The sequence below is a fragment of the Arvicanthis niloticus genome, chromosome 8 (assembly GCF_011762505.2).
Source record: "Arvicanthis niloticus isolate mArvNil1 chromosome 8, mArvNil1.pat.X, whole genome shotgun sequence".
In the NCBI taxonomy this organism is placed as follows: domain Eukaryota; kingdom Metazoa; phylum Chordata; class Mammalia; order Rodentia; family Muridae; genus Arvicanthis; species Arvicanthis niloticus.
Genome location: NC_047665.1, coordinates 66,846,608 through 66,865,882, shown reverse-complemented (window position 1 = coordinate 66,865,882; position 19,275 = coordinate 66,846,608). Strand labels below are relative to the sequence as shown.

General features: G+C 37.9%; 1 protein-coding gene across 1 annotated transcript in view; it reads right to left on the bottom strand.

Annotated features, from left to right (window-relative positions):
• Malrd1 (MAM and LDL receptor class A domain containing 1) overlaps positions 1-19,275 on the bottom strand; it is a 665,455-nt gene that overhangs the window by 443,997 nt on the left and 202,183 nt on the right. The gene's annotated exons all lie outside the window — the stretch shown is intronic.

Genomic DNA, 19,275 nt, shown 5'->3' with positions numbered 1-19,275 from the left:
CATCCAGCTATACCACTCCTGGGCATATACCCAGAAGATGCTCCAACATATAATAAGGACATATGCTCCACTATGTTCATAGCAGCCTTATTTGTAATAGCCAGAAGCTGGAAAGAACCCAGATGTCCCTCAACAGAGGAATGGATACAAAAATTGTGGTACAGCTACACAATTGAGTATTACTCAGCTATTAAAAATAATGAATTTGAGAAATTTTTAGGAATTTCTAGGAATAGTATTTTTAGAAAATTTTTAGAAATTTTTAGGAATAGTAAATGAATGGATCTAGAAATTTTCATCCTGAGTGAGTTAACCCAATCCCAAAAGAACACACATGGTATTTACTCACTGTTAAGTAGATGTTAGCCCAAAAGCTTGGAATAGCAAAGACTTAGCCTGCAGACCACATGAAGCTCATGAAGAAGGAAGACCAAGAGGGAATGCCTCAGTTCTGCTTAGAACGAGTAACAAAAATACTCAAGGGAGCAAATATAGAAACAAAACATGGGACAGAAATTGAAGGAGGGGCCATCAGGAGACCATTCCACCTGGGTATTCATCCCATGTACAGTCACCTAAGCTAGACACTGATGTGGATGGCTGGAAGTGCATGCTGTCAAGAATATGATATAGCTGTCTACTTAGAGGTCTGCCAAAGACTAACAAATTCAGAAGACAATGCTCACAGCTAACCACTGATATGATCAAGGGTTTCCCAATGGAGAGCTTAGAGAGAAGACTGAAAGAGCAGAAAGGGTTTGTGACCCCAGGAGGGAAGCAACAATACCAAACAACCAGAGCCCCCCAGGGTCTAAACCACCATCCTGGGAGCACATTGGGAGGGACCCATTACTCCAGCAGTATATGTAGGTGAGGATGGCCTTCTCGGGCATAGGTGGGAGAGGAGTTTCTTGGTCCCATAAAAAACAAACACAGTGTGTGTGTAGGGGGGAGGAGTTTGAGGGTGGGGAGGGGTTAGTGGGGGGTAGGTGTGGGCACTGCCTCATAGAAGCATGAGGGTGGGGGATGGGATAGGAGGTTTCTGGGTGGTGGGAGGAAGTGGGGTAAGGGGATAAAATCTGAAAGGTAAATATAATACCCAATTTTTAAAAAAAAAGAGATGAAAAAAGGGGAAAAGGAGAAAAAAAGAAAAAAATAGGAGATTTAATAACACAAAGGGAAGGATTTAGAAATTTAGGAGGCAGTTTATGTTAATGGAAACAGCATCATAGAAACTGGAAAATCACACCCTCATAGAAGCATGAGGAAGTGGGATGGGATAAGGGGTTCCTGGGTGGTGGGGAGAATGGGATAAGGAGATAAAATTTGAAATGTAAATATTACAACCAATTTTATAAAGGAAAAAAGAAAAGAAAAGTTGTTAGAACCACATCTTTAAAAAAATGTCAGCCCTCTAGGAAAAAAAAAATTTTTTTTGATACTAAAACTTGTTCTGAGAATTGTATATTGCAGAATACACAGCCTTGGTGTATCTACTCATCAAGCATACTGAGCAGACCTGCCCAAACCTCCGATGTCCTGGCATTCCATCTGGATGCAGTGAAGACACAGTTTTTCTTGATACTAAAACTTGTTCTGAGAATTGTATATTGCAGAATACACAGCCTTGGTGTATCTACTCATCAAGCATACTGAGTAGACCTGCCCAAACCTCCAATGTCCTGGAATTCCATCTGGATGCAGTGAAGACATAGTGTCAGAGGCTTATCAATTTACTCTTTCCCCCACTCCTCTTCTAATATCTCAGCTCCCTTAATCAGCTTGAAGAAGTTAAAGAAGAGTCAGCGCCCTTATTCCCTGGGCTTGGGGACTAAGGTGGTTAATATTGGGCTGTCTTTCTAGGGAAAAGTAGTGGTTTTTGTTGGAAGAGGGAGGATTAGCTAGGACTCATTGCATAGCCAAAACCTATTGGTAGAAATCTGTATAATTAATATCAAGATGAAGTTATAATTTCTTAAATGGTACCAAATTTACTTTGATTTCAAATTTAAGGTTTTCATTGGTATGAGTTTCTTATTAATATAAAAGTGAGATGAATATTGATACTCTCGTGGGCATTGTGCCTGTATAACACATTTAGAAATACAAGGCTTAGACCCAGTCCTTCTTTAACTCTTTTAACTGATGTGGGACGGTTAGTCTATGAGTTAAGGGACTATAGCAAATTCATGGCTTTGAGTTTATTGTTAGGGTGTTTTCCATATTTTATTTAGAAATAACTGAGAGGAGTTAACAGACAACAGTCCAGGTTACCTTACATGGATAGTTGGTTTTCAAAACGTCAGAAGTCCATAGAATTGACGTTACAAATATTTCTATATTAATGTTCATTTTGATTAGAGACCTGTTTGCTCCTGACAGCTTCCTGTCATGGATTCTAAGAAGAAATTGAGCATCCTTGGAGTTACTCCAGTTGTGCGGTGACAGCCACTAGGCAAGAATTGCCTTTTTCCATCTACAGACAAATTACTGTCCAGAAAAGGACACACTTGCAGAATAGTCGACTGATTATATCTGCCTAGAGAGAGTAATGAGCCCTTAATAATTCTGCAGCACTAAGGTCTGTCAGATGATCCTGGGCCAGAAGGCTGAAAATTTGATGCTCCAATGTTCGGTAGTATAGGGGCTTTCCATGTGTTCAGCAGTCTCTATGAATTGGCTAAGTTTTAGAAGCTAGCTTAGTGCTTCCCATAATTTCAGTTAACTCAGTCATTCTGGATTTCTGACAGGGTTGAAGACCTATAGTCTAATAGCCAATCCTGGCTATTTACTTTGAGAGAAAAGATCTGAGTGGATGGTTTTCAGCTGACATTCATTCTAAAGCCGAGAAAAAAGCCAGGTTCAAAACTAAGTGTTTTAGTTAGGAGAGATGACAGAGGTTCTGGTTAGTCAACAAAATGATGGACTGGGTATTAGGACTATCTTGTACCTCACTAGTACAATTAGGAATAATTATGTTCTAATTGCATTTTGAGAGAAAAGTTTTATTTTAACAGGAAAGGTGAAGCTAGGTAATGAGAGAGAGAAAGAGAGGCATGGAAGCAGATGTTCACGTGTCTCCACCAGTCAAAGATAGTTTATATATCTAGGTTGGGTATTGGGTTACACTTCTGATTGAGCATTACCAAACTCATAAAGCCTTTGATTAACATTTTAAAAAAATTGTATAAAAGCAAAAATGAAAAGGGGCATGAGATAGGGGTTTTCTAGGAAGGGGAAATGTGGAAAGGGGTTGGCATCTAAAATGCAAATAAAATATAAAAGAAAAAAAAAAGAAAAAGAAGCTAGAGACATGACTCAGTGGTTAATAGCACTCGCAACTCTTGTAGTGTGTGGCGAGAGCTATGCCATTAGACAGAGAAGAGGTAGGCAGAGCTAGGAGTTGGGAGGAGGAGAGGAGGAGGAAGGTGAAAGGAGAGGCAATATGGCAGATGTTACCCTCGTGTCTCTAGCAGTTATTCATGTCAACATTAGATAAGTTGGGTTAGCAATTCTAATTGTGTTGGCATCTTGTGTATTGAATATTTGCTAATATATAAATCCATTTGATAATCTAAAAAAAAAAAAAAAGAAAAGCCAGACTGAATGCCACCATTTAAAATATTTCCCACACAACAACCCACCACTTAGTTAACTAATAATTTCCAAATATTTACCCTGCCTCTTTTTTTAATAGTAAATATTTATTTTTCATGTTTTCTTTCCAGAAAGCTAAAGCCCTTGTAAGTTTGACTTCACTAACAATTTGTGAGGAATTACTCTCAATTCCTCCAAAAACATTCAGAAACTATTTGATAGGTATCATTTGATCTGTGATTCTTGTGGGTACCTTAAAGTTTTGCATAAAATATAAAAAGTTGCCATCTAATACACAGGGAAAGATTTGTTGAGATCAACATAACGTGACTTTTTTTTCCTTTAGAATTATTTTATTAAATCATAAATGTACAACAGCTTCTTAACTCTACACACGCACTTAAATTTTTAAAGGAAAAACTTTATGTCTTATTACACCATGATCCTGGCTAATAGCTTTTCAAAACTTTTGAGAAAAATCTTAAAAAAGATTTCACATGTCACCTGAAACTTATAAATTTAACATTATCAAAGAAGGAATGTTTCTACACTCTTACAAAGACCACTAGAAAGAAACAACAATTAAAAAGCTAAGAAACTGTCTCAAAGGCATTTTTTTACAATCCTTCCTCCAGAGTAAGGTAATGTTACTAAATAATCCAATCCATTCACAAAATGGCTCTCTGCATCTGCTCTGGTGTCTTCTGCCATATCACTGCATATTTATGCATGACTGAGATAAGAGTTTCCTTAACATTGTTATTTCGATAACCTGAAGCTGTTCTGTTACCTCTGGGCTTTATGGAGGAGGAAGAGGAGGATATGGTGGTGGAGGACCTGGATATGGCAACCAGGGTGGGGGCTACGGAGGTGGTTATGACAACTATGAAGGAGGAAATTATGGAAGTGGAAATTACAATGATTTTGGAAATTATAATCAGCGACCTTCTAACTATGGTCCAATGAAGAGTGGGAACTTTGGTGGTAGCAAGAACATGGGAGGACCATATGGTGGAGGGAACTATGGTCCTGGAGGAAGTGGAGGAAGTGGGGGCTATGGTGGAAGGAGCCGATATTGAGCTTCTTCCTACTTACCATGGGCTTCACTGTATAAATAAGAGAGGATGAGAGCCCAGAGATAACATGACTTTAAATCATCTTTAGAACTGCTTACATAACCCTAAGTACAATTTTTTTTTTATAAAATAACACTCAGATTTGATCTGGCAAACTTTCTGTTATCAGTTTATCTCTGGTTGATCTTATGGTACACAGAAACACTGCAAAATAATTGAAGCTTTCAATTATTATACTAGATATGAAAAACTATTCGTCATGAAATATTGGCCATAAAAGTTGCATTTAATCAGTATAAGAAACTAGGCACAAACATAGATAATAAAAATATAATTGTCCTACTAAAGGATTAAATGAAGTAACACAGACAAACAGACTAAGCACAATAAGAAGATTGCTTCAACAAAAATATGATATCTGCACAATCTGTCTGAGTTCTTAAATAGGCTAGAAAAATGGTAAAAGTTTTGTTACTATTCAGTCATCATATTATATTTCATCTTAGGTAATGTTGAACTATGAAGAAATTTTTTACAGGTTTTTGACTCAGAAAAAAAGTTGGTTTCCATGATAACCAAAAAGAAAAGAAATCCATGCTAGTCTTTGAATGTCTTATATATTACACAGAAGACTGAATAGTGGTTCCTGGGCTAGACCCAGATTATTAGAGTTTAGTTTACCCTTAAAAATGTTCCCAAGTCAAATAGGTCACCAATATTTAAAATGTAGGATATTTCTCAAGAAGACTTTGCTCCTTGCTTGTCACAGACCCCAGTCCTCTCTGCTGCATACCACCAATTACCTTATACCTAATACATGTGTATCATTCATGTACTTTGTCTGGTTCCCAAAGACATCTAACTCTGTAAATTTCTTCAGCATGTTCAGTCAGAAAACAAAGCATCTGTGATATCCCCCTGAGGCAATAAGACAGTCTACCACATTGCAATGTACAAATATTTTTATTCTAAAATGCAGATTATACAGTCAAAATGTATAGTTATAGAATAACCTTCTACCATTTTCCCACTCTCATAAGGTAACATAATGAGAGACAAGTATATCCACGTACTGAGACATACCTTAGGAGAAACAAACCCTTCTTATAGACTGCTCACAGAACTGCCCTTTGTGGAAGGATGGAAGAGACAGGGTTCAGGGCTGAATCAGGGACTTATTTTTACTATGTGAGGGATGCAAAGAGCTAGAGTAAGAGTATTTAATTTTTTCTCGCTATATATATAATTGAAATGTTTAGGTCACTGCAAACTACCTCACCCTTTCTACTGTATTATTTAGGACCAAGGGATTCTCGTTTGTAGGGTTGCAGTGACAGCTGATAAGACTTCTCTTTACTCACAAAGCCTCTTCCCATTTGTGTTTTGGTTGTGTTGAAGGCATAGAGAAAAACATATTGAGCTTGCTTGAAGAACAAGATTATGTAAGACTTAGACATGCCTCTTTATATGAAAAATGTATTTCAGATATTAAGTTACATGTGCATACACAGACATACAATCTTCTTTCTGAGTGTGTGGTTCATACGAAACACATTTACTTTTGCGATTTTGAATGAATCCAAAAGCCAATGTTTATTTCAGTTCCTTTTGTCACTTCAGATGTACAAAAAGGGGTAAAAAATAGATGTGGTTAGCTTTGTGTTTACATTTTATTCTTCCATTTCCCTCATATTACAGTGTCTTTCTGAAACTTCCCAAGTGGATTTTGAAAGGGATAAACGTTGATCAATTTGAAACTAATTCACTACTTGAGAATCTGCTCTGCAAATGTGCATGCCACTTTAAAGCTTCCTCTGGAGACTGTTTCTGTGGAGGCTCTCTCACATCCCATCTATTATTTGAATGAAGACAAATAACGCTCAGTTTCTCCCAGTCCTAAGAATTCATACAAAGCATATTTGACTGCTGGGTACAATGAAGCATTTAATTGAAAAAGGCCTGGTCGATAGTAGGGAAAGAAATGAAAAGGAGGTTTAGAGCTATTGACTGAAAGTCCGGAAAGTTCTGTTTTATTATTAAGAATGACACAATGAGGTATATAATCTCAACAGAATATAGTGTACTATTGTTTAAATGGTTTTCACATAAATGCCAGAACTGAATTCTCCTTTAACAAGCATGTATTTTTAGTTGATTAAATGTGCTCTTTGACAATCTTATACATGTATTCAATGCATGCTGATTATTCTTACTTCCCACTCTCTTCTGCCTTCCCTCCATCCCTATCATTTCCTCCCAGCCTTAAAGTTTTTTTCCATATTATCTTTAAATATTAATTTTTAAATCAACAGATTTGACCTTCTGTACAATTAAAGCTAATATTTAAAGAAAAGTGAGTGGAATTCTAGTTTATTATTATGAATACACAGTAAGTCTTTTTACTGTAATACTTACATATTTTCAATGTCCTTGTATAGGAACCATCTAACTACCCTTTGTGATGGTTTGAATGAGAATGTTCCCATAGCTCCAATGTTTGAATGCTTGATCCCAGTATTTGGAATTGTATTGGTAGGTTGAGCTAGTGTCTGACCTTGCTGGAGGATACATATTGCTGGGGACAGGGTTTGAAATGTAAAAGTCTCTTGCCATTACAATTATGTTGTCTGCTTTCTGCTTATACTTTAAGATGGGAAATCTCAGCTTCTTGCTCCAGTGTCCATGCTTACCTTGCTTCTCTGGTTACTATGCCAGCATGCTTGTATATTACCCCACCATCATACTGGTGATGAACTCTTGACTCTTTGAAACCATAAGGCCCAAATAAACCCTTCAATCTATAAGTTTAGGTTGTCATGGTTTTCCTTGAAGCAATAGAAAAGTGACCAACAAACCTTTCTACTAAGCAACTGAAAACTAACACAGACTCAAGTGCAGAAAAATAGGAAGTAATTGTAAATCATTCTTTATTGATGTGAAGAAACACCATGACCATGGCAACTCTTATAAGAAAACATTTAATTAGGGCTGCCTTACAGTTCAGAGGTCTAGTCTATTATCACCATAGAAGCATAGTGGCATGCAAGCAGATATGGTGCTGGAGAGGTAGCTGGGAGGTATACATCTGGATCCTCAGGCCTACAAGGCCACAACCTACTCCAAAAAGGTCACAGCTTTAGTGCCCTTCTCTATGGGCCTATTGGGGCATCTTTTATTGAAACCACAAGATCTACCAATAATCAACCCTTTTAGTTATCATTAGCAATCATCATGATCAAAACAGCTTCTGTTCAAGAGAATGTCTTTTATCTTAGATCTCCAAGTCGCAGTTCCTTTTGAGGAATTTCAGAAGGATACTCAAGACAGGAAACTGGTGACAGGAACCATAAACAACCAAAGCTTACTGACTTTCTGCTTCTGGATTATACTCAGCTAGCTTATTATATACCCAAGGCCCATCTTCAGGGAATGAGGGCGCATGAATCACCACCCACAGTAGGCTAGGCCCTCCCACATCAGTCAGCAGTGGTGAAAACCCTTACAGACATGCCCCCAGGCCAATGTGATGGAAGCTATTCTTCCTCTGAAGTTCCTTCTTGTCAGGTGCGTCAAGTTGACAGCCAAGATCACATTAATAAATGTCCTTGGCACTAGCAACGTGCCAACATTTCCACCCTATTAGTTATATTGGTTAAAGGCTATCCAGGGATTGCTGTACAGTATTTATGTTTCCCGGAAAAGTCTCTTGGACCACTTCTGTTTCTTTTACAGACATCTTACGTTTTGAATTCTGTGTGTTTCTCTAACGGTGAAGGAAAAGCTCCCAAAATACATTAAGGACCACATGGCATTGTGCACACCAAGCAAACCCAAGCCCTGTGGCCTGCACATTGTATGTATTTATTTTAGGGGAAAAAAAGAATACTTTCAACTAAATCAATTTACATTCCCTCATGGTGAGATGGCTTATTCCCCATATTTTACATGCAAGGTGCTGTGGCTTATTCTAAACAGGTGTTATTTACATAGCTTTTAATGACCAAATACGTGCTGCTAATTCTTCCCACCCCATCATACTGCCATCTAACTTTGACACACACTCTGCTTTGCCCCTACAACTCTCATGTATCTTTCTCTCCTTCCTACAAAGTACTGCTGCTAGACTGTCATTAATTTATACCAGTTTCTACTTAGCTTTTCTATGTATTTTCTTTTCTCTTCATTCCCAACTTCACCTGGATGTGTGTTTCCAGATTCTTTCCCTCCCTCTTTGGGATATTTCTTTAATTATCACTTTCTAACCAACCAAAAAAAGTGGTTTTATTTGTTATATAGAGTCAGTATATGTTTTTAAAGATATTGATGTGTTTACATATAGAAAGTTACATTTTAAAATTCTATCATTTCATTTTGTTCCATTTTTTAGATGCGTTTTATTATATGGATGACAGTAAGTTTCCATTCAACTTGATGGGAATTTATAATCAGTACAGACACACAGCACTGGGTGTACCAGTGAGGGTAATTCTGGACAAGGTTAACAGAGTGAGGAGATTGACGTGAGTGAGAGCAACATCATCACATGGACTGGGATCCAACAATGAGCCAAAGAGAGAGTAACTTAAACACAAACATTCACCTTTCTCTGCATCTGACCACAGACTGGTACTGGAAGTCCATTCCCATTTCTAACATCATTAACATCATTATATTCCCTCTGTGATGGCTTGGACCCTTGCACTATGAGCCAGAATACATTGCTCTTCCTGAGGGTGCCTTTGGAAGGTGTTTCATCACAGCAAGGAAAAGGTCACTTATCTAATGCCTGGTCTTGAATTTACAATTCTGCTTCCATCTCTTTGAGAGAACAAGTATGTGGGCTTAGATTTTTTTTTTAAAAGCTACTTTTAATAAGGGTTCTTAGATGTTTTATTCTCCTTTTTAGCTTACCACCCAGCAGATGAAATGGAAAGGAAAAGTTAATAGAGCAAAGAAGGATGTGGACCTGTTTAGAAATAGTTCTTTGGAGCATAACCAATTTGTATTGTTAGGATATCAGCAGATCAGTTCACATGAATCAGCAGTGGCAGCTCGATCCACTTGTAAACACCATTCAAGAATCAGCAATGGGAGGTCAACTTAGAAGAAACTGCAAGACTCTACGAATTGGCCCAAGTCCACAGAAATGGCAAGCCACCAGAAAATTTTGCTGCATTTCTCTCTATGAAATGATAACCAAAAAAGAATGGTAAGGAATTACGATACAACCCAGTGTCATCAGCAAAGACCAGCATCAGCAAAGCCCAACAATGACCAGCAAAGAATAGCAAGGTTTACCAATACCATCCAACACTGTCCACTCTCCATTGGGCAATATTTATATCCATTCTAAACATCTCATGTTTTCTCAAGCATCACATGTCCCTTTCCCAGGCTGCTTCCAGAAAAACATCATATATATATATATATATATATATCCTTACCATAATATCCTATGTGTTTGCTTCATCAAGAACATCCTCTCATAAAACAGTTTCCATTAAAACACCACATGACACAACTGAGTCTTCAAAGAAACCATAAATTTCCACCTCACAAGTATGTGCTGGGAGAACTGACAGTAATTGCTTTAGCTCTGGATAAGGTAAAAGAAACATGTAGACTGTAAGATCTTTACATTGCATTTGAATGGGATCAAGGAAATTTAAATAACTAACCCATGGGTCCCTGGTAAAATAATGCCTGACACATTCTAAGAAGTCTCCTAGCTGATTTAAAATTCCAAGTCCTTCCAAACTTTTGCTCTACTCTCTCTTCCTTCCTCCCTCCCTCTCTCCCACCTTCCCCCTTCTCTCATTTTACTTTTAATGGCTTCTAAAGCTTTTTCACTCACCAGTATGACTAATGCCTGAAAGAATAACTGAGAGGGAAGTTTTAAAAAAACAGTGCAAGACATTTAAATATTTAAATAGTTTGGTTTTTTTGCTTTTTTAAACTTGGTTTTGCAGGGTAGGTGTTGAAAGAAATTCTCACTAGACTACCTAGGCTAGATTGGAACTTACTCCACCATCCAGAATGTCCTGAGTCCTAATCCTCTTGTCTCGGCTTTCTGAGTTCTGGGATGACAGGCATGTGTCTGTACTTGAGACAATTACTTGTATCTAGAAAATGATTAATTTCTCCTACACAAATGTGATATCCTCCATGCTAGCACTGCCATATGATGAATAACCACTCATCTATATTCGTCACACTCCTCTTGTTTGTGGCTCTTGAATGCTGGTCATGTAATTGTACCACAGTCAGCCAGCAGAGATGAGCAAGCCCTGTACACTAGATGCGCCATGACTATAAATCCATTCACAGTTTAAACATTAAAATACCACTCGAATTGCTTTTGAAACTAAAGCTCTTAATGACACACTGGTCATTAAAATGACACACTGACATGCCACTTGAAAAGTGTCTTCGAAGAGTCTATCATCCTGGTCTCATTCATTTGAGAGTTTTACTTCCTTACAGTTAAAAAAAAAAAAAATCTGATTTAACTTTTTATCTTTCTTAGCATAAATTTAATTATAAACATAGAAATGCCTTATATTACCCAGAGCAACATTGTGGGGTAATTTGGTTATTAATTTTAACACAGGTGGCATATGGGTAGAAATTATGTCATCAAAATTATTGATTTATGAGCTGGAGAGATGGCTCAGGGTTAAGAGCACTGATTGCTTTTCCAGAGGTCTTGAGTTCAATTCCCAGCATCCACAAGTGGTACACAACAATTTTTAATGGGATTTAATAGCCTGCTCTGGTGTGTCTGAAGACAGCAGGAGTACATAAAATGAATAAATAAATCTTAAAAAAAATCTCTGATTTAACATCTTGTTGTTTAAGATAAGCTAAAATATAAACAGAAACTAACAGAACCCAAAGATATCAGGATGGCATTTTGGACTGTGCACAAATATTGGAGATCTTTTAACTAGTAACTAAAATTCCTTTCTTAAGTTGCATGGAGAAAAAAGTGGATAATTTTAATTATAGAAATCTACAATAAAAAATAAAAACATGACCAGGGAGATGGCTCAAAGGTTAAGCCTTGGCTGTTTTTTCAGAGGATCTGGGTTCCCAGGCACATAGGCAGCTCTGCAAACCCAGTTCCATGGAAACTGCCATCTTCTTCTGGTCTACAGTAGTACAGCATGAATGGGTATACATGCATATAAGACATTTGATACATTTTTAAAAACTGTAAAAGAAATCGATAGTAAAATGTACTAAATATTTCATACCATGGAAAGTCTTTGTAATGAAACTTATATTTGATATTTTAATGCAAAATTAAGAGAAAATTATTAGTGAAATTGGTAAGAGTCATTTATTTCGTAAAGCTTTTTGCTTTATTTTATTTAGTCTTTCTGTTTTTATGAGATTACAAGATGCAGTAGCAGCCAGGCTGAGAGATAATCAGTTCTGTAGATACAAATCCTCTGAGAGGTAATCTGGTCCCAGGTGGTCAGCCCTAAACACATGTGTTTAAAAGTAACATTCAAAGGACTTAGTAGGGTGTATACACATATAGACAATAATAGTGTATAAAATATACATATAAAATATATGTAATAATAAGTAACAAGGAAGAGATCAAAAATTTGAAATGAACTCTGGGAATGTATATGGAGGAGTTGGAAGCAGAGGAAGGCACATGAATGTGATAAATACAGTACTCTGTGGGCTATAGCCCGCACATGGGCATGGGTCCTGTTGGGCTGAGTTGTGGTTCCCACATGTCTGCCACAGCTCAGGGAAGCAGAAGTGCAGGAATTTGACTGAGTTTACTCCACATGGCATCGGGCAGACTCTGGGCTGTGAGAGGCTGTGGGGCTCCACCTAGGCGTGGAGAGGTCTCAGCCTGAAGTCCCACAGGAGCAGAGCTCCTGAGTGGGGGTCTCTGGGCCGAAGTGGCTGACTAGGAGACCAAAGGTCTCTGACCTTGGGCTCCCAGATACTGCTGGGAGCCAGAGAAGAACTGAGATGGAGTGGGCATATGGACTGGACCAGCCCACAGATGAGAAGAAAGAGGGAGAGAAGCTCCGGCAACGCCCTGTGGGGTAGAGACTCTTGGTTAGGGCACTCGCTTGACTGGGTCACTGGTTTGGCTAGCTTGCTTGAATTGGCAGCCACCATGGCGGGAGCATAGAGAAGTCTTCTAAAGGGAGATTAAACAGCAGCTCGGTAGTCAAAGGCCTTCTCCACAGTTCCTCAGAGCAGAGCCCCAAAGACACTAGGAAGTCCATGGTTTATTGTCATGGCAGAAAGTGGATAAAGCTGTATTCTCCCCACCCCACTCCCAACCTCATGGCAGACCTGAGTTAAATAGGGAGGGAGGAGGGTCTGGGAAGGAATGTTTAATTGGCTATGCCCTCTGGCCTTTAGGTATCTCATTAATATGGAGATCTCTTGAGGCTCTGAGGCCTGTAGTCACACCCTCTACCTGTGCTAGGTGACACAAACCTCTCTTTGGGAGGTGCTATAGGGGCATTGCCCTATGTGACTGAAAGGTGCAGATCAATGAGGTCTTCAGCTGTGTGTCAGAAGCCTGGAGTCTCAGAGTGTGGCGAAATGCATTCCATCCCTTGCAGGGATACTTGTTGGGTCTCTGGCCATCTCTAGCCAGTGCTCCACCAGAAACCAAGCTAATCTTTCATGGTCCATAGCACTCGTGTAAGAAATTCTCAAAAACACATTTAATTTTTAAAAAGGTATAGCATCTGACACATCTATTCTTCCTTATGCAATTTGTGGCTTCTTATGAAAAAAAAGAAATCATTGTTTTCTATGTTGTTTCAGGAAGAACTTTCTGAACCTTGAGGCTGGAAACTGGAACCATCTAAACTGCTTATGAAAATTAAGTTTCCATAACAATCGCTCAATGTTTGATCTAAACTTGTTCATAACACTTCACTAAACAAGCTGGCAAGTCTTCTGGTTGAACCCATTTGTATAAAATGAACTGTTAATGCTGGTATCAATCTATATCAAATTAAAAAATAATAAAACTATAAAAATAGGTCAATTGGTTATAGGTCAGAGCCATGTTTTCATATAAACCAAGTGAAGGAGACTGTCTCTCCCTACCTATCCAATAATATTGTTCACTAGTGTCTTTTTTAAGCTTAAGATGTGTGTGTGTGTGTGTGTGTGTGTGTGTGTGTGTGTGTTGTAACTGTAAACCTCAAATATTCTGACAAATTAATGTTTTTTAAATCATGAAAGCAAAAACCTCATGTAGATCTCTCCTACTGCAGGGCCTAAAGCTCAGCTGGACAGTTGTTTGCTCTGGATCTACTGAGTAAACACTATAAACCTCTTCATCTAATACAAGATAAGACTGATTCTAGCTGGGCGGTGGTGGCGCACACCTTTAATCCCAGCATTTGGGAGGCAGAGGCAGGTGGATTTCTGAGTTCGAGGCTAGCCTGGTCTACCGAGTGAGTTCCAGGACAGCCAAGGCTATACAGAGAAACCCTGTCTCGAAAAAACCAAAAAAAAAAAAAAAAAAAAAAAAAAAAAAGACTGATTCTATTTTAGTTCAGTACACAGGTATCCAAATCCTTAAATCAGTAATTCTTTTAGAGCACTGGGTTAGAAACCCCAGGTCAAATTACACCTGGGGTCCCCACCCTCACAACTGTGAATTCTCCAGTGCAAAGGGCCGGAGTCTCATTCCACTATTACAGCGACTGCCCCTGAGATATGCTATCACTGGTGTTCCAATGAATTCTTAGAAACTGAGTATAAAATAAAAATGTAAACTTATATATCTTAAATGAGAAGTGATTGTAAACTTTATTCAAATATTTATCAAATTATGACTATTGCAAAAGGAAATCTATTTGAGCAAATTTGGAGCAGAATATAATTTATAATAAGATAGTGTAAAGGGAAGAAGTATGAAATGTTTTCGGCACTAGTAGCCACAAGCTAATGTGAACGTCTGTCTACCCAGCAGAAGGGAAGAGCCCATAGAATCCTCTCTTTTATATAGAAATACACCCAAATAAAAACCTATTAGGAAAAAGCTTTGATTAAGATTGTAATACATTAGGTTTTGTTGTAATTTAGTTATTTCTCATTTAACACATTTAAGTTGATATCTTTTAAAATGCTATTTAAAGACAAAAGATAGACTTCCTAATGCTATTTAAGAGATAGGGTTGAATGAACTATCACATTTCCAATTCTTCCCTTAGAATATGAAAAAAAAAAAAAAAAAGAGGATTCATGTACTAACTGTGACACTTAATTTAGACATTGTCTTATCTAATAGTTCCCAAACATTTCACCATCAGAATTACCAAGGTCTGTTGTTAAAAAAATCAAGTATTAAGGCATTCCTTATGAATTCCAAATAGGAAACACATTATATTAAGACTATTAATTTAAAAAAATTCTGAACTGTGAATCAAATACAAATCATTTGGTTAAAAGGACAAAGCAAGTAAGGAGGTGTCTTACTTGGGATTTGTATTCCTTCACAAATATCATAACCAAGAAGCAGGTTGGGAAGGAAACGGTTTATTCAACTTATACTTCTATATTACTGTTCATCACCAAAGGAAGTCAGGAAAGGAACTCACACAGGGTAGGAACTTGAAGGAAGGAGCTCATGCAGAAGCCATGGAGGCATGATGCTTACTAGATTGCTTTCCCTGTCTTGCTCAGCTTGCTTTCATGTAGAACCCAGGACTACCAGCCCAGGAATGGCACCACCCACAATAGTCTGGGCCCTCCCCCACCCTCACCCCCTTGATCACTGATTGAGAAAATGCCTTATAGCTGGACATCATTTAGGCTGAAGGGAGGCTCATTTCTCTGTGATAACTCCAACTTGTGTAGAGTAGACACATAAAACCAGCCAGCACAGGAGGTATAAAGTCCTCTACCTGGCAGCTAAGATAGCAGTGTATACATATGTGTATGTTCTCACAGAAGGTCTAAAATGTAATTGATGCTGCCTGAAAAACAGGTGACATGAGAGAGAATACAAATGCCTTTTAAACTGCTCCTGCAATTGCTCATCTCTGCTGCATGAAGAAAATATATTATGCACTAATGAGTTATTAATTTTATTCCTCCAAAGAAAATTTTAGTAGTCATTGTTCTAGATTCACATAGTTGTGTGTAGCAATCTGTTACAAGCATCCATATGTAAGTTAACATAATTTCATACTCCCCTAGGATCCTAGCTATTCGGCTTCTTATAGATTCCATATATGTATGCTGTAAATCGACATAATGCTTCATCTCACTCTGAACTCTTAATACTTAAGAAGCCTAAGACTCCAGTATGGAATCTCAAATTGAAACAAAATTAGACAATCTGGAAATACCAATATAGCATTTATTTAAAGCTGCTTCACATCCCTAGAATTTAAAGACATATTAGTATAATACTCAAATTCATTGACAGAAATCATGGTTTACCACAAGTTAACTCAAGTACCATGCTCTGCATTTCTTCCCTGATATTTCCAGACCACTGTACCTCTGGAGGAGATGAAACACAGTCAACTGTCAGGAAGAGCTACACAAAGGTCCTTTGGTATATATGATAAATTGGTTCCAATGCCATACTCCTCCTTTCAGACACCCAAACTCTGCAGCTGCAGAGTCTTTAACATGAAGTGACATAGTTTTACAGGTGACGTGCTCCTACATACTTAAAAGCATCTCTAGATTATTCATAATCTGTTATACAATGGAAATGTACACAGATTTAATATGGCATTGTTTTGACAACAATGACAAAAACATTTCTTCATCTGTTCAATAAAGATCATTCACTCTGCCCAAAATATTTTCTGTGAGTATTTGGTTCAATCTACATGTGCAGAAGCTGCTGGTATGGAGAAACAGCTGTGCTTGTTTTTAACTGAAACCCAAGACTAAGATGTGTTAAGGAAATTAAACACAAAATGATTAGTCTAATTCTGAGTTAGCAAAGAATCTCAGCAACAGCTAGATGCCAAAACCACACTGAGACCCAAGTATATGGAGCTTAGTTTGGGGAAACATGAAACTATGTGTACTTCCTCTCTAGAAAACTCTAGCAACAATAGCTATTTCTTATTTTTCTAAGTGCCCGGAGCTCTATTGTATGTAAATTACAATGAAACCATAGCTTAACTTCCAACTAAATCCTTAAAATAAATTTTATGTAAAATTATATCTGTAAAAGCAGGTAAGCAATTTAAAGAGGAAGCCAATGGAAGAAAAATTTAGTAATGCATGCCTAATAACACCATGGTGCAATGAGCTGACAGTAATACCACCTAAGCACAGAATAAGACCACTCTTCCATGTCAGAATAGCAGTTCCCACAGACAATTTTACCTAAAAGAAGGACAGGTCATACAACTTAATGATAGGATTGTTTGTGATAATTTGGAGGGTAAAGCACTCATTTGCATTAATTGACAAGAAGCCGGTTCACATGGGCCTTAACTCTTAAAGCCTCGCATTCATCTGCTTCTGCTTCTCCTTCATCCACTTTATCACCATTTGTCAGTCTAGTTTACTGATCCAGTTTTTAAAATGTGGTTTCAACCATCCCAGAGAACTAAACACATTTCCCAGGTTTCTGTAACAGACAAAGATTGTTTGTGCTATATAATCCTAAAACTAGATGGTTAGAAAACACTCACATGGTTTTCGTTTTACCTTCATTTACTAATCAGAATCTTTTGTCAACAAATTAAGAGGGAAAAAACTGGAAAGTATCTGTGTCTATTTGTACAAACCTTTAAGCAAATCTGGGCAAATCTTAATGCTTAGAAATGCTTAAAAGTTCCACTCACATTGCTAACTGGTAGCTCTATGAAGCCACATGCACAGAAATAACTACACTGAATCCCCTGAAAGACAACATAAGCTTTCCAAGGGCAACAGCAACAGTAGAAAAATTCTGCTTCCTTTGTGACCCCCAAAGCAAATAGCTATCTTGTGGAGTCTTAGAAGAGGTAGAAATCATGCATAGGACACTTTTATAAGGGAAAATAATATTTATTTATTTATTTATTTTCATTAAAAAATTAAGTAAGTTCTCACAAAAATTTCTACATTCTTTTTTTTGAGCTCCCAGTGAGTGTTTATTGATGCTCTAGTTTAGTCAAATCACAATTGAACTCATAATGTTCTTTCATAATGCATTAGTCTTAATATTTATTAGAATATTTTGATTATTAAAGAAAAAACTATAAGAGTAACAAGGTAGATTGTCCTCCAATTAGACATTATTAAGTTTGATTGCCTACATACATAACTGACAGACAACTTGAATAGTCTTTATGTCTTCATTTTTTATTGGATATTTTATTTATTTACATTTCAAATGTTATCCCTTTTCCTGGTTTCCCTTCTGGAAACCCCCTATCTCATCCTCCATCTCCCTGCTTCTATGCGAGTACTGAACCACCCACCCACCCACCCACTTCTGCCTCCCTGCCCTGGCATTCCCATATATTGGGGCATGGAGCCTTCTCCTCCCATTGATGTCCACCAAAACCATCTTCTGTTACATATGCAGCTGGAGCCATCGGGCCCTCTGTGTGTACTCTTTGGTTGGTGGTTTAGTTCCTGGGAGCTCTAGGGAATCTGGTTGGTTGATATTGTTGTTTTTCTTACGGGTTGCAAATCCCTTCAGCTCCTTCAGTCCTCTCTCTAACTCATCCATTGGAAAACCCTTGCTCAATACAATGGTTGGCTGCAAGTATCTGCCTCTGTAGTTGTCAGGCTCTGGCAGAGCCTCTCAGGAGACAGCTATATCAGGCTCCTGTCATCATGCAGTTCTTGGCATCCACAATATTATTTGGGTTTGGTATCTGTATATGGGATGGATCCCCAGGTGGGGCAGTATCTGAATGGCCTTTCCTTCAGCCTCTACTCCACACTTTGTCTCTATACTTTTTACTGTGAGTATTTTGTTCTCTCTTCTAAGAAGGACCTAAGCATCCACACTTTGGTCTTCCTTCTTCTTGAGCTTCATGTGGTCTATGAATTGTATCTTGGGTATTCCGAGTTTTAGAGCTAATATCCACTTATCAGTGAGTGCATAACATGTGTGTTCTTTTGTGATTGAGTTACCTCACGCAGGATAATATTTTCTAGTTCCATTCATTTGCCTAAGAATGTCATGAAATCATCGTTTTTAATCACTGAGTAGTACTCCATTGTGTAAGTGTACCTGTATTGTTCCTCTGTTGAAGAACATCCGGGTTCTTTCCAGCTTCTGGCTATTTTATATATAAGATTGCTATGAACATAGTGGAGCATGTGTCTTTTTTATATGTTGGGACATCTTTTGGGTATATGGCCAGGAGAGGCATGGCTGGGTCCTCAGGTAATACTGTGTCCAATTTTCTGAGGAAATGCCAGACTGCTTTCTATAGTGGTTGTACCAGCTTGCAATACCACCAAAAATGGAGGACTGTTACTCTTCCTCCACATCTCACCAGCATCTGCTGTTATCTGAGTTTTTGATCTTAGCCATTCTGATTGGTGTAAGGTAGAATCTCAGGGTAGTTTTGATTTGCATTTCCCTAATTATTAAGGATGTTGAACATTTCTCTAGATGCTT